Source organism: Cyprinus carpio, chromosome B22 (genome assembly GCF_018340385.1).
Source record: "Cyprinus carpio isolate SPL01 chromosome B22, ASM1834038v1, whole genome shotgun sequence".
NCBI classification, from domain to species: domain Eukaryota; kingdom Metazoa; phylum Chordata; class Actinopteri; order Cypriniformes; family Cyprinidae; genus Cyprinus; species Cyprinus carpio.
This window is the reverse complement of record NC_056618.1, coordinates 24936572-24950383: the sequence shown is the minus strand read 5'-3', so window position 1 is coordinate 24950383 and position 13812 is coordinate 24936572.

Genomic DNA, 13812 nt, shown 5'->3' with positions numbered 1-13812 from the left:
GACTACAGGAACAAGGGCTCTCTCTCTCTTTCTCTCTCTCTCTCTCTCTCTCTCTCTCTCTCTCTCTCTCTCTCTCTCTCTCACTCTCGTTTCACCACTCTCTCTCTCTCTCTCTCTCTCGTTTCACCAACAGACTATACAAGACTACAGGAACAAGGGCTCTCACGCTCTCACAAGCACGTGTACACATTCAGTCGGCTCCAAGTCTTATTTTCTTCTTTTGAATGAAAATAAATAAATTATGCGAACAGTAGTTTTAGTCATCACTAAAAATATAAAAATGTAAATTTTACCAGGATCAGGAAAAAATATATAATTTAACAGGCGAACGATATGGGCTATCGGGGGCCCCAACATGTCCGGACATGTCATTGACATGTTTTATGCAGACTTTCCATAGGCACAATTCAATTCAATTCAATTCATATATAATTTAACAGGCGAACGATATGGGCTGTTCGACACCATAGATCACGACATACTCATAGATAGGTTACAAAAACTATACAGGTACAAGGGCAGGCTTTAAGATGGTTTAGATCCTACCTGTCCGATCGCTACCACTTTGTTTATCTAAATGGGGAGTCATCTCATTTATCACCAGTAAAATATGGATTTTTTTAATTTTATATACTGGGTAGTATGCTGTTTTCAATATACATGTTGCCCCTTGGTAATATCATTAGAAAATACGGGATTAGTTTCCACTGTTATGCTGATGATACTCAACTATATATCTCAACAAGACCAGGTGAAACTTCTAAATTATCTAAGCTAACAGAGTGTGTTAAAAATGTAAAAGATTGGATGACCAATAATTTTTCTCCTATTAAATTCAGATAAGACAGAGATATTACTTATTGGACCAGAAAACATTACACAGAATCTCGTAGATTAAAATTTGCAACAAGACGGATGTACTGTTACTTCCTCTACTGTAAAAAATCTGGGTGTTATATTAGACAGTAACTTGTCTTTTGAAAATCATATTTCCCATGTTACAAAAACAGCATTCTTCCATCTTAGAAACATTGCCAAGCTACAAAACATGTTTACCTGTTTCTGATGCAGAAAAGCTAGTTCATGCGTTCATGACCTCTAGACTGGACTATTGTAATGCACTGCTAGGTGGTTGTCCTGCATCCTCAATAAACAAGCTACAGGTAGTCCAAAATGCAGCGGCTAGAGTCCTTACCAGGTCAAAAAATATGATTATATTACCCCAATACTACAGTCTTTGCAGTGGCTACTTATTAAGTTCCGTATCAGTTTACATAATATTATTACTTACTTATAAGGCCCTTAATGGCTTAGCTCCTGCGTACCTAACTAGTCTTCTACCACGCTACAACCCATCACGCTCCCTAAGGTCACAAAACGCTGGACTTTTGATAGTACCTAGGATAGCAAAGTCCACTAAAGGAGGTAGAGCTTTTTCACATTTGGCTCCCAAACTCTGGAATAGCCTTCCTGATAATGTTCGGGGTTCAGACACACTCTCTTTGTTTAAATCTAAATAAAAGACACATCTTTTTGCATCAAATAATGCATCTCGTAATCTTGGACTGCAGTTATATCTGATCAAATGTGCATTATTATTCTTTAGCTTGGGTTAAACGAATTAATTTTACTTGGCTGGAACAGCAGCTACGCTAATTATGTCTCTATTTGTTTCTCTGTAACTAGGATTTTACACAAGCTCCAGTCTGGATCCAGAACACCTGAGAAGAGATGATGAGGCCAGCCCCTCAGAGGACCTCAGATGATGCTAACCCAGAGACAACATACAGAACTACCACATTTTGCTATAAGTTTGATTGCATAATTGCTGTTAATAGTGTTAATCGTCTGTTTGTTTACGTTTTTTTATTGATTTTTCTGAACATTTCTGCCGTATGCACATGAACTGACAGTCACCACTGATAAGCTACTACTAAATATTGTAGAAACTTAATTTTCTGTAAAGTTGCTTTGTAATGATTTGTATCGTAAAAAGCGCTATACAAATAAACTTGAATTGAATTGAATTGAATTTTCTATACATTTAAATTTGTTTTGTTTTGAATTTTTTTTTTTCATATTTACATCATATTAATGATTTTTATACAGTATCACCCCCTAAACCTACCATCACAGTAAACATTCTAAAGATCATGTGTGTCATGATCATGTATAATTGATCTTTTTCAAAAGCTGTATAATTATTTATTTTTTACTGTACACCTACCACCACACAATCAATATTATTCTTGTTGTTAGTTTTTTTTTATTTTTTTTTTTTTTTAGGTGTTATTTATTATGACTAATGAAGTGTTGTCATAATAAACCACATTTTTGTTGTTTTATTGTTGTATTATTGATGCTGTTATAATTTTTATTCTGATAAATCATATAAACAAGCACACATATACAGTACATAAACATATCAAGTTAAAAAGAGACTTATCTCTATTTTAAAGAATATGAAAATAAATAAATAAAATATATAATTATATATGACAGCATGTTACTATCATGCTACTAAAGAAAAAGTATTCACCATTCACCATTCAACTTATAAAACACATTGTAGTAACAAACATCTTACTAAACCAAAGCAAATCATTTATCATACATTTTAATCATTATTCAACATTTATTTATGTTTATTGAAATTATAAAACACATTTTAATTTTAGTTTTTCACTAACCACACATAAACGCTGCTTTCTCAAAATCACAGACATGTATATTCATGCTGCTCACATATTTTTGTAGCCCTGTTAGTGCCGAACACAGAATATTCAGACTTTAGCCATTAATACATTTTAATATACTGAAAAAACACAAATGTCGGGGGATGCCGAAATATCTACAGTGCCCCAAAACCCACTCAGACTCCGGGGGTTAAAGAATATGGAAATAAATAATTATATATGACATCATGTTACTATCATGCTACTAAAGCAATTCATTCATTTTAAAAATGTATTCAACATTTAAGTTTATCGAACTTATAAAACACGCCATTCTCTTCTTTTAAAAAAGATGGTAATACATAAAATGTGATTATATATAACATACTATATAAAATAAACATTTCTGACGATAAATATAAAAAAAGATGCATTACATTTTTTAGACTGCTAAGAGATAGACAGAGTTACGCAAAGTATGTCCAAACATGAATGAAATGTCCCCAAAATAAAATAATAAAATAAAAAAAAATAAAAAATGTTTTAAGTTGAATCATAAACAAAATCTCACAGGTCCTCGTAGAGGTTTTCGCCTGTATGTGAAACTGAGGGGCTGCTGTACAGACCCCTCGCACGAGGGAGGAGTTCCAGACCGCATGATCTAAGTAAATGGGGTACATTATTTCAAAGCATGACATTAATGTAAAGTTTAAATAAACAGTACCCCTATATCTGATGTCCGGTGATTCTTAAATTTCAACAAAATGTTCATTTATATTACGTATCATATTTATATAATATTATATAATATATAATAATTTATATAATATTATATATATTATTATATAATATTAGATTTATTACGCATTAAACATTTTACATTCTTTAAAGTTCTTATTTTAAGCACAATCTTCAAAATTTTAATACCTTCCCTCTATCTCTCTCACACACACACACACACACACACACACACACGCACACACACACGTACAAAATGAAACATGTTGCCAAAGTCTTTCTGTATGTTTAAAAATAAAACTAAATATATTTCTTTTGCTTTAAACTGATGCGAAGGAGTTTGTTTGTTTGTCACAGCACAGACGTGGCTGTGAAGTTTAGATGAAGTTAATGTATCTTTTAGAAAAATATTTTCAGAGAAAGACCCTTGATTGTATTCAGTCATTAAAGATGGTTCGGGCAGATGCCTCTGCGGACCCATGCATCCTAGAGATGATTCACACACTTATGTAATGTATGTATGTAATTTGAGAACTGAGCCCTTTTACTGCCATTAGGCTACTGTATGTTATGATTCATTTAAAAAGTGTGTGTTAACACAAATGGTGTTTTCACTTATGGACCAAATCTAGCTGTGAAATTGTAATTATTTGACTTTTGCTATAGTCGGAAACCTTACACATATCTATGCCATTTTCAGACACAGAGCGGAAAAGACATTTTGCAGGGCCTCTGTTTAGCTGTTCAAAAATACCTCTATTTAAAAGCAAAACGGCTGTAATTATATTTTATATATTTTATGTTAAAAGTATCTTTACTATTCATATCATCTATCATTTAAATATTTCAAAAACGATATTATTTTCTTTATTTAAAACAATATATTTAACTGACAGTATATCCCAACGTGTGTTTACCGTATATTCAGTTGTTTGGTCTTTGAACTTTTCTCTTCTAGTGCTTCTTACATAGTGCTTTTCATTTATTGTAAGATCTCTTTACACTAGTGTATAGAAAAGTCATTGACTAGCAAAAGGATTCCTATTTCCCAAAAGGAGGTTTTCGTAACAGTATTTTGAATTGATCTCACTAGTGCAAAATGTATCTCTGTGAATTTGTGGCAGTTAAAAATCTTCACATATGACTTTTTAACGTTCTATTAAAACGCTCCACAACACTGGCTTTCAAATCAGTAGCCGTAGCAAAATGATGTACATCGTGTTTTTTCATCAAATCTTAAAAATGTTTTTAGTTTCTTTGGAACACGTGCGTCTTTGAGTATAGACTCAAACGCTTAAGTAACTTCTGCCCCGCTCTTGTTCTTTAGTGTTCTAGCCCAGCGTACTTACTACATACATCGATACAGGTCAGCATTTATTTATTATTATCATTCTCCTTGGTAAAAGCCGACATGTTGACTAGATCTGATTGGAACTGTGTATCCATCCCATACACCACTACTCTATTGCATTTGTAGTTTATAGGAGCTGTTCTGTGTAATGTATATGCATCCTCCCCGGCCAGCCAGTCTGAGACCTGGTTATCGCTCAGACGGACTCCAGTATCCTTAAGACGGCGTCTTTTAATCGTTTTTTACCCCCTAAAGACCCTGGGTTGGAAGGGTTGTAATAAACTTTTTTCATGAGCTCGAACATGTTGACGTTTCAATCCTCCGTAAAAGAATAACGTGTATTTTAAAATTAATACCTAATGACATGATATATTACAACACAGATGCCATATCACAGCTGCCGATCATTCACGGATGTCGTAAATATTGAGTAATTTCATGGCTGATGACATATAAGCATCATTTATTACAAACAGATGTCAAATCACATGTCGTAACAACAGCTGCGACCGTTAAAAGGTCAAAAGGTCAAAGCCACATGGGCAGGGGAGGGGTAAAGGTCAAAAGGTCAAAGCCACGTTAAACTATATTATAAACAAAATTCCTTATCGTGTTCCTATATGTCATTGTCCCTATAATTCTCAGTAAGACTAAGTGGTGTTTTGTTTGCACATAACATGTTCTGACACAATTTTTGTCCTTTTGTCTTTTCCCCAGTCTATATGTGAGAGATGGTTTACTAGCCTCTACACATTAACATACAGATCTTCGCCTGTGTCTGGTAATTTCCACTGTCAAAGTAACTTGATTCACAAACTCATTTGATTGTATACTTTAGTGAGCATGATCGATGGCGACAGAATTTACTTTAGATGACATGAAGCATCTATGCAAAAACTGATTCAAGAAACTCATCCCAGTGTGGAATTTCAGTTTCTGGTTTCTCCTGTCTTTTCTAGGTTACAAGACCATGTATATTGTAGCATTGTAGCATCATTAGTTTAGTGTAGTTCTTTCTATCCATACTCACTCATGTTTGCTTCCCCACCAAACATCTTTTCCTTACAGCACTTTTATATATATATATATATATATATATATATATATATATATATATATATATATATATATATATATATATATTAGTGGCGTCCATTGCTGTGGCGCAAAGAGTGTTCCGTTCATAATCACTAAAAAGCTGTCACTCACATCATGATATCACAAAGATACGTTATCAATAAAGTTCTCTATACTGCACAACGAATCTCTTATTTACATTGTTAACACTTTGTTATAATGAGGATTGGATATTTTGCCAAATCTGCAATAAAATGGCATTAATACAGCTTTAACTTTCTCAAGGGAAAGGTTTTAGAAAGGTAATCGCCAAGAGTTGGGTTCCCCTGCAGAGCCCCCAAAGGACAGGAGAGTTACAGCAGATTGTCTGAAGAAAGAAGAAGAGAAATGGTGGTATTATTAATTTGTATTGATAATTTCTGATTTTGCAAACTCATGTTACATGGTTAAAGGTCAAGCCAAGGATGTTGCATTGTGGAATATAGTATTCCTCACAGTGATTGTTCCTTACTGCACATTAAGTCGCTTTGGATAAAAGCATCTGCTAAATGATTAAATGTAAATGTAAGGCAAATCCATGTATGCAGAATATTTGCTTACTTTGGACAGTGTTTACACTGCAATATAATAGGAATGCTATTCTGAAGTCATGCTCTTTCCATGAACTATAGAACACCCCTCTGATTCAATAAAAGCACACCCTTTATGCTGTTTTGACAATAAATGACTCCTCTCCTGCAGGATGTTTTCATGAAAAACAGATTGTTTTATTTAGTCATACATTTACATAATATTTTCCAGTGAGAATTTTTTTATGTTTTGCTAACATTCCCACTAAGTTATGAAAATGTTGTTTTTCTGTTCCCTGAACATTGAAGATGTCCACTTTTAAAATGTTGTAAAAATTATATGTTATGGTGACATTGTTGTTTATCATTGTTATCAATTTACTTTTGAATGTTCTTTGAATATTCTTTCAAAAAAACTTTAAATGAGCTTCCAGCTAAAATGTTTTAGAAAAAAAACTTTTCGTGATTGCTAATGTTTTAAAACATTGTTAAAGATACAAATGAACAGAACAAACGTTCTGTCAAAATTACTGGAAGAATGTTAGCCAAAGTTCTGAGAAAGTTTCCTGTTAGCTGGGTAAAACATAAAAATCTGTTGCTATTGTAATTGTATTTTCATTATTTATTTAATCTTAGATTTACTAGTAATTACCTTACTAAACTGGTTTCTTTCAAACTATTAGGCAGCTCTCTGAAATCTTGATAGTCAACTGACGATTCCGAGATGTGTTATTTCCTATAACAACCAGTAAAATTACACATTAACATACAGATCTTGGCCTGTGTCTGGGAATTTAAATACCTCAATAAACTGTTTTTCTTTCAAAATTAATTATTAAAGCTCTCTGGAATACTTGATTTTGCTAGTCACTGACGATTCCGAGGTGTGTTATTCCCTGATAATGATAAAACGCTCATTCAGTCATCTTTCGACTGTTAGTAATTATGTCTGTATCATACACTCCATTGTCGTTGAGCAAAGTTTTGATTCTAATTATTTACTTTTATTTACTTTTTGTAACAATCTGCACAACCGGCTGATTATCCCAACTAATATTTGTCGATTCGCTCATCCAGGTAACTGAAACTAGCGCCACTTTACTACAAAGGCCCTTTCACACCAAGAACGATAACTATAAAGATAACTATAAAGATAAATATTAGCGTCCGCTGTCGTCTGTTTATTCTCTTCGCGTGCTCGTCTACTCATATTAGTTTTTTTGTTATCTTCGCGTGCTCGTCTTGGCTGTCAATATTTTTTATCGTTAATCAACTGAAAAAAAAAAAAAAGAACGATATCGTTTTCTCTGTGCATTTATCGTTATAGTGATGAAGACTCTGCTATCCTTTAATATTGAGAACGATTTTTACAACTAGCCTATGTCTATTATCGTCTGTTTATTCTCTTCGATTGATAGTGTGTTGGTATGTGCCCCCCCCTCAGATTTCTGAGCCAAGTGGATTTTGAATGCAGCTAACAGAAGACAAAAAATAGCAGAATAATAATTGTTATATTTGATACAATCACACCGGTGTGATTAGATCGTTCAGTGCGGCACAGCGTCAGCTGCTAAATTAAAAGGTGCGTTTTAATTGATGTATGGGTGATGTCGGAGATAATATGTAGTTGTTTTTTTAAGTTGGGGGCGGAGTTGAAAACCGACAAGTCAAGCCGGACACTTTCTGCTCCCGTTAGTGACACTCACGTGGTGTTTGCATACTTTATCACAGATGAAGTAAATTAAATGCAATATTTGTCAAATACACAGACGTTTTAGAAACGTTTTCATGATCAACAGAAACAGTTTTTACATACTGCTTAATACAGCGTGATTTTTTCAAGAATAAAGTTCAACATTATCATATACTATTTAAATACTAATAAAGTGAGTGTATATATGCTTTTATCAGTGTTGTATGATAAACGTTACTCAATACAACAGTGCGACTACAGTAAAAAAGCTTTTACCGTTCAAAAAATATAACACACGTGATCAGCCTGCTGGCAAGCTCAAATGCCGCTCTAGGCAGAGCACGATCGTGCCGCCCCCACCTCACACTCACAATTAGGTATCCTTAAGATGCATGTAAACAATATTTTCTTTATCTATAATATTACACTAAAATAAAAACGTGCAAGCATGTTTTAAGATTTTTTTTTTCATTCTGCAACGTGAAAAAGTACATAATGCAACAGCTGCATATAATTTCTGTTTTATAATAGTGTACAGAATAAAACTAAACATATGCACACAACTTTTTAGCTACTGGAGGTTTCAATTTTTTCTTGACTGATACACACAAACACAAATTCACACAACTAATAGCCTACATTTCAGAAGCATGCGCGTCGGGCTTTCGAGGCGGCAAATGCTTTGATTGCGTCCTCGAGTGTAACTTTTTCAGCAAGTTCGTGCTCAATTGCAATTGTTGCTAATCCATTAAGTCCGTCTTGTATCATTGTACTTCGGAGATAATTTTAAATCAGTTTAAGCTTTGAGAAACTGCGCCCATGGTCTCGAAGCATCGAAAAGCGCTCTTCCACGGAACGGATGGAACAGTCGAGCACTTGGTTAAAGAAGCCCACCCTGTAGTTTTGTTTTGTGTCCATGACAGCTGTGTCATCTCCTTCATAAGGAAACATTTTTTTTCTTTTTCGTTGTCGCGCTGCACTTTGTTGAGGGAAGACGGCCTCTGTTTCCAACTCATCAGCTAATTGTCTTGCGCTGGACAGCACTCTGTCAAAATTACTGTCTGTGCGGTATTCCACAAGGAATTGCTTTGTCGCGTTCAGCTGTTCTGTTGCATGTGGAATGTCAATGTTAATTTTTGAATATACATTAAAGTATTTTGCACGCATATATTAGCCTAATTGATGCCGCTGGGGAAAGGGCGCGCCCGGGCGGGAATTTTTATTCTAAATTTAAATTTAATTTAAATTTATACTAATGGAGTGGGGAAAAAATGCTGTTGATATAAGTGCGATAATTGTATCTTAAAGTAGGCTAAAACAAACAAATAAATTAATAATTCTCTCTCTCTCTCTCTCTCGCTTTCGCTCTCTCCCTTCTCTCTCTCTCTCTTGCCGCCCTGGCTGAGCTGCCGCCCTAGGCGGCTGCCTAGTTCGCCTATAGGCACGCGCCGGCCCTGCACTTTATCTTTGTCATGCGGTGAATCGGGCCAATCGTGAAGCAGCTGTGTCGTCATCAGCGCTCGTGCAGTCGCTCTGGAGAAACTGCGGCGGCTGAGTCAGCCGGCTGCTCTCGAAACGCTCTCGCAGTACTTTGATGACACACGTGACAGTCATGTGGCGTTGGCGCCGTCTCAAGTCGGACAAAATTTCTAACCCGCATGCACTGCTTCAAGTCAGATTCCGATCGGTTTGCGCAGCGCTTCATGAAGTCGAACGCACCTAAAATCTGCGTTCGCGCTTTGACTGGCGCTGAGCCAGAGACAGACGCGTTTGTACAGCGCTGCATTATAACCAATCACACACGATTCTGTTGAGCTTATGAATGCAATGACCAATCAGAGACGTTCAGATGAGTCATCGCTGAAACGCGGGGTTTTGTTCACTTGTTTGCTGAAAACAAAGTGCAGATGTGCGTACGAAAGTAAGATATTCATTTCACAGTGTAAACAGCTTCAGTGATTATAACGGGAGTTTGAGAGTGCCTGAATTCTGGCAAGATTGAATGAAAATGTTATTTGATAATGTACATTTTCTTTAGCCTACTCTTAAGTCAAGTCAAGTCAAGTCCGCTTTATTGTCAATTCTTCCACATGTACAGTACATACATACAGAGAATCGAAATTGCGTTACTCTCAGACCCCCGGTGCATACAGATAACGGTAGAGCCTAAAAATCTAGATCAAATATAAAATATAAGATAAAACTATACAATAAGGGAATGTAAAAAAGACAAAATAGAAAAAATAAAATAAAAATAAGGTTAAATAAAAGCAGCGCAAGGCACATGCAAGGCACATGGCAGATAGTGTTATTTTAGAAAGTGTTATTATTAGTTACTTACAATATTGTTATTAAATTCACATAAAATGCAAAGTCAGGTGTATTAAAAATATTTTATGGCACCCATATCTTAAGTAAAATGTAGGGGTTTTGTGTGTGCTTAGATTACACTATTAGTCAACTTTGTGTCCCACTACGCTGCCGGAAGGAACACAGAGCCATAGATAATCAAAAGAGTCTTTTTTAAGCCAACACGGAGACCATGGAGGAAGACACAAGTACATAACTGGTAGACCTGACAAACAAGAACTGACTAGAATAGGGTTTTTAAAGGCATGAATAATTAGGGAAACACAGGTGTATGGAATGACTAAATTAACGGGGACATGGAACACATGGGGAAGAAACTAGACACACCTGGGATCGAATTAACACAATCAATGGAAGACTGGGTCACAGGGGCCAAAACACACATATTGAAGGTCGCATGGATTATTTTATGAAGTAGGTAGTGAGCATTTGAAGTGCGAATGCGTCACAGTGGCGCGACGAAGGGTGTCCCAAACTGAAGTGCGTGGACTCAGAAGTGCGGATGTGAAATGCGATTGCGTCACACCGTCACGACGTAAGCTGTCCCAAAGTCAGAATGCGCACTTCGAAGACCGCATTTGAAGTGCGAATGCGTCACCGCGGCGCGACGAAGGCTGACGAGTTTCGAAAGCGACTTCAAATGCGCCCTTCATTTCCCATGAAAATGAAGGGTACATCTTAAAGACACTTCGCACCCTACCATATCCCAGAATCACTTGCGCGCATAGGAAGAAGGTGTTTATATTCAGAGGCAGGTGAGTGTTCTGTGGAGGACTTCACATTGAAATGTAAGTATTGTGTTTTCATTTACTCAAATACCTAGCAAAAGTGTTTAAAGGCAGGTTTTTTTTTTAAACATAAAGCCCACAAACAATAAGACAGCTACTATATAAGGCAATGGTCTTTCCCTTTGTTGTGTTTCTGTAGTGCAGTCATGGCAAGAGATGTCTACAAATGTTTTAACCAAACTTCAGTATTTTGTATGCATGTCCTGCTGTGTCATATTTTCTAATGTTAAGATTGCAAACCTGTCTTTTTTCATAAGTGTTTCCATTTTCTTTTGTTTTAATACTATTCTGGAGAAAGTGAGCATGTGTTTTTGTTGTTAACAGGCATGGTTTATTTGTGAAGTGTCCTGAGACAGGTGAGGGAGCGAGTGGACAGGGAGGACATCAAACTCAAACAAATACATTCTTCATTAGCCAAGAGTAAACTGTGGGAAAAATATGAGTACATTACAGTTTTTCCAATATTTTTAAAATGTCATATTGTCAATGAAACAACCTAATTTCTGTAGTTTATTTTTGTGACGCAAGTTAAAAATGAAATGCATAAATTGTATACATTATTTATTTTTTGTGTGTAATTTATTGCTAAATAACCCTGAGTACTTTCTGTACATTTTGTATTTTTGTTTTGCATATTCACGTGTAAATAAAAGAGAAGTGCTTTTGTACATTGTTAATTTTTTTTAATGTAGCTTATTTTTTTTTTTTCTTTTTTTTTTCTTTTATATGTTTATTTGTTTGTCCTGTAAATACTTTTTTACACATTAAAAACAAATTGTTCTATACATAATAGAAAGTACTTTTTACAACCATTTACAACATAGCTTAGGTTTAACATCAGAAAACAGCATCAGTTTGAGTCCGGCCCTGCCTCCGTGTGTTCTGGGGTCTTCAGGAGGTGAATCTCTTGGTGAATGGCCAGCACCTCCTCAGAGAATCGGAGGACGATGCGGTGACAGTGGAGCGAGCGACATGTCAAACACTCTGGAGACCATCTGTATGATGTACCGCTGGCAGACAGAAGAGAAACACCAGGCACACCATCACTGTTGCCGTTCACTTCCCAGTAGATCCAGCAGCACAGTCAGGGTCTCCCTGCTCAGAACAAACCATTAAACACCTGTCCAGTGCTGCCACATTCAGCTCTATCCTGCAGTACAGGGGTCTGGTCTGATTTAAGGAAAGAAGGGAAAGAGAAATCTAGAGCTATGACAAAATAATTAGTAGAAGAAATATTGACATACTTTAGTAAACTACTTTTAGTAACTACCAATACCATATTGGGGAAAAAACTATTACTCATATTTAAAACTTTAGCTGAAGGGATGTTCACCCAAAAATATAAATTACAAACCTGGAGCAACTGAAGGGTGAGTAAATGATTACAGGATTTTCATTTTTGGCTGAACTATCCTTTAAGTAAAAGTATTATCTTGCATACTCTAATATACTTAAGGTATTGAGAGTAAAAGTAAAGGTATGTGCAGTATTGTCTTGAAAAAAATAATTTGTCAGGATTGTTTTACATTAATAATACTGCTGCACTTCTGTGTATGTTGCAGTTTACTTCTAAATATGTTCAAGGTTATTAAATTTAAAGCTGCTGGACATTAAGCTGTACTATGCTCTATTTTTTTATTTTAAATACGGTTTTTATTTTTATGGTTAACTGCCTAAAAAAATACGGGTTGCAAACCTGTCTACATATGGTCAAGACAATAAACTAAATAAAATTGCACCTTTGTAAGATATCAGTCAAATTTGAACAGCTATGTGTGTATTTTGTAGTTTTTCGTATCTATCATTACATTATTCAAGTAAACTCAAGCCAGTACCTGCATTTAAAGTTGTAATCCGACGAAGATCGCAGCAAACCAGTGTAGTTTACCTGGCCTCGGTCTTGGCTAAGCCTGAGGTTCATCACCGTCTCCTCCATTATGAGTAAATCATAAAAACAAAAACGAGCAGTTCTGGCTCCACCTGTCCTGTCCTGGCAGGACTGTCCTCTCGCCTGAGCTCTTCTCGCACCGTTGCTATGCGACAGAGCGCTAATCGGAAACACCTGGTGGCGGAATTAGGAAATCCTGTGAAGGCGGAGCATCTCACGCACTTCGGAGCACCCTTCGTGCACTTCGGAGGTCTGGTCTTCGAAGTCCGTGGCCTTCGAAGTGTGCACACTCAACTTTGGGACACAGCTATTTAACACAATCAATGGAAGACTGGGTCACAGGATTAATCAAATTACAATCTATAAAGGTGCAAAACGCATTTACTTATGCTACACATATTTGAGAATAAAGACATTTCCTAATATAGTTAACACGTTTGGAAATATTTTGAATAAAAAGGAAAAAATAAATAAAACATAAGCCTATATCAGATATACAGTTTTACACGTTTGGAAATATTTTGTGTGTGGATGAGGAATATGTATGTTGTTAGTTGATAACGATATTAGCGTCCACGTCAATTGTTCTGTTTATTGTACGCGCTGCAGTAAAGTCGGGTGGATTCTGATTGGCTGTCGATGTTCTTATCATTCACAGAGAAA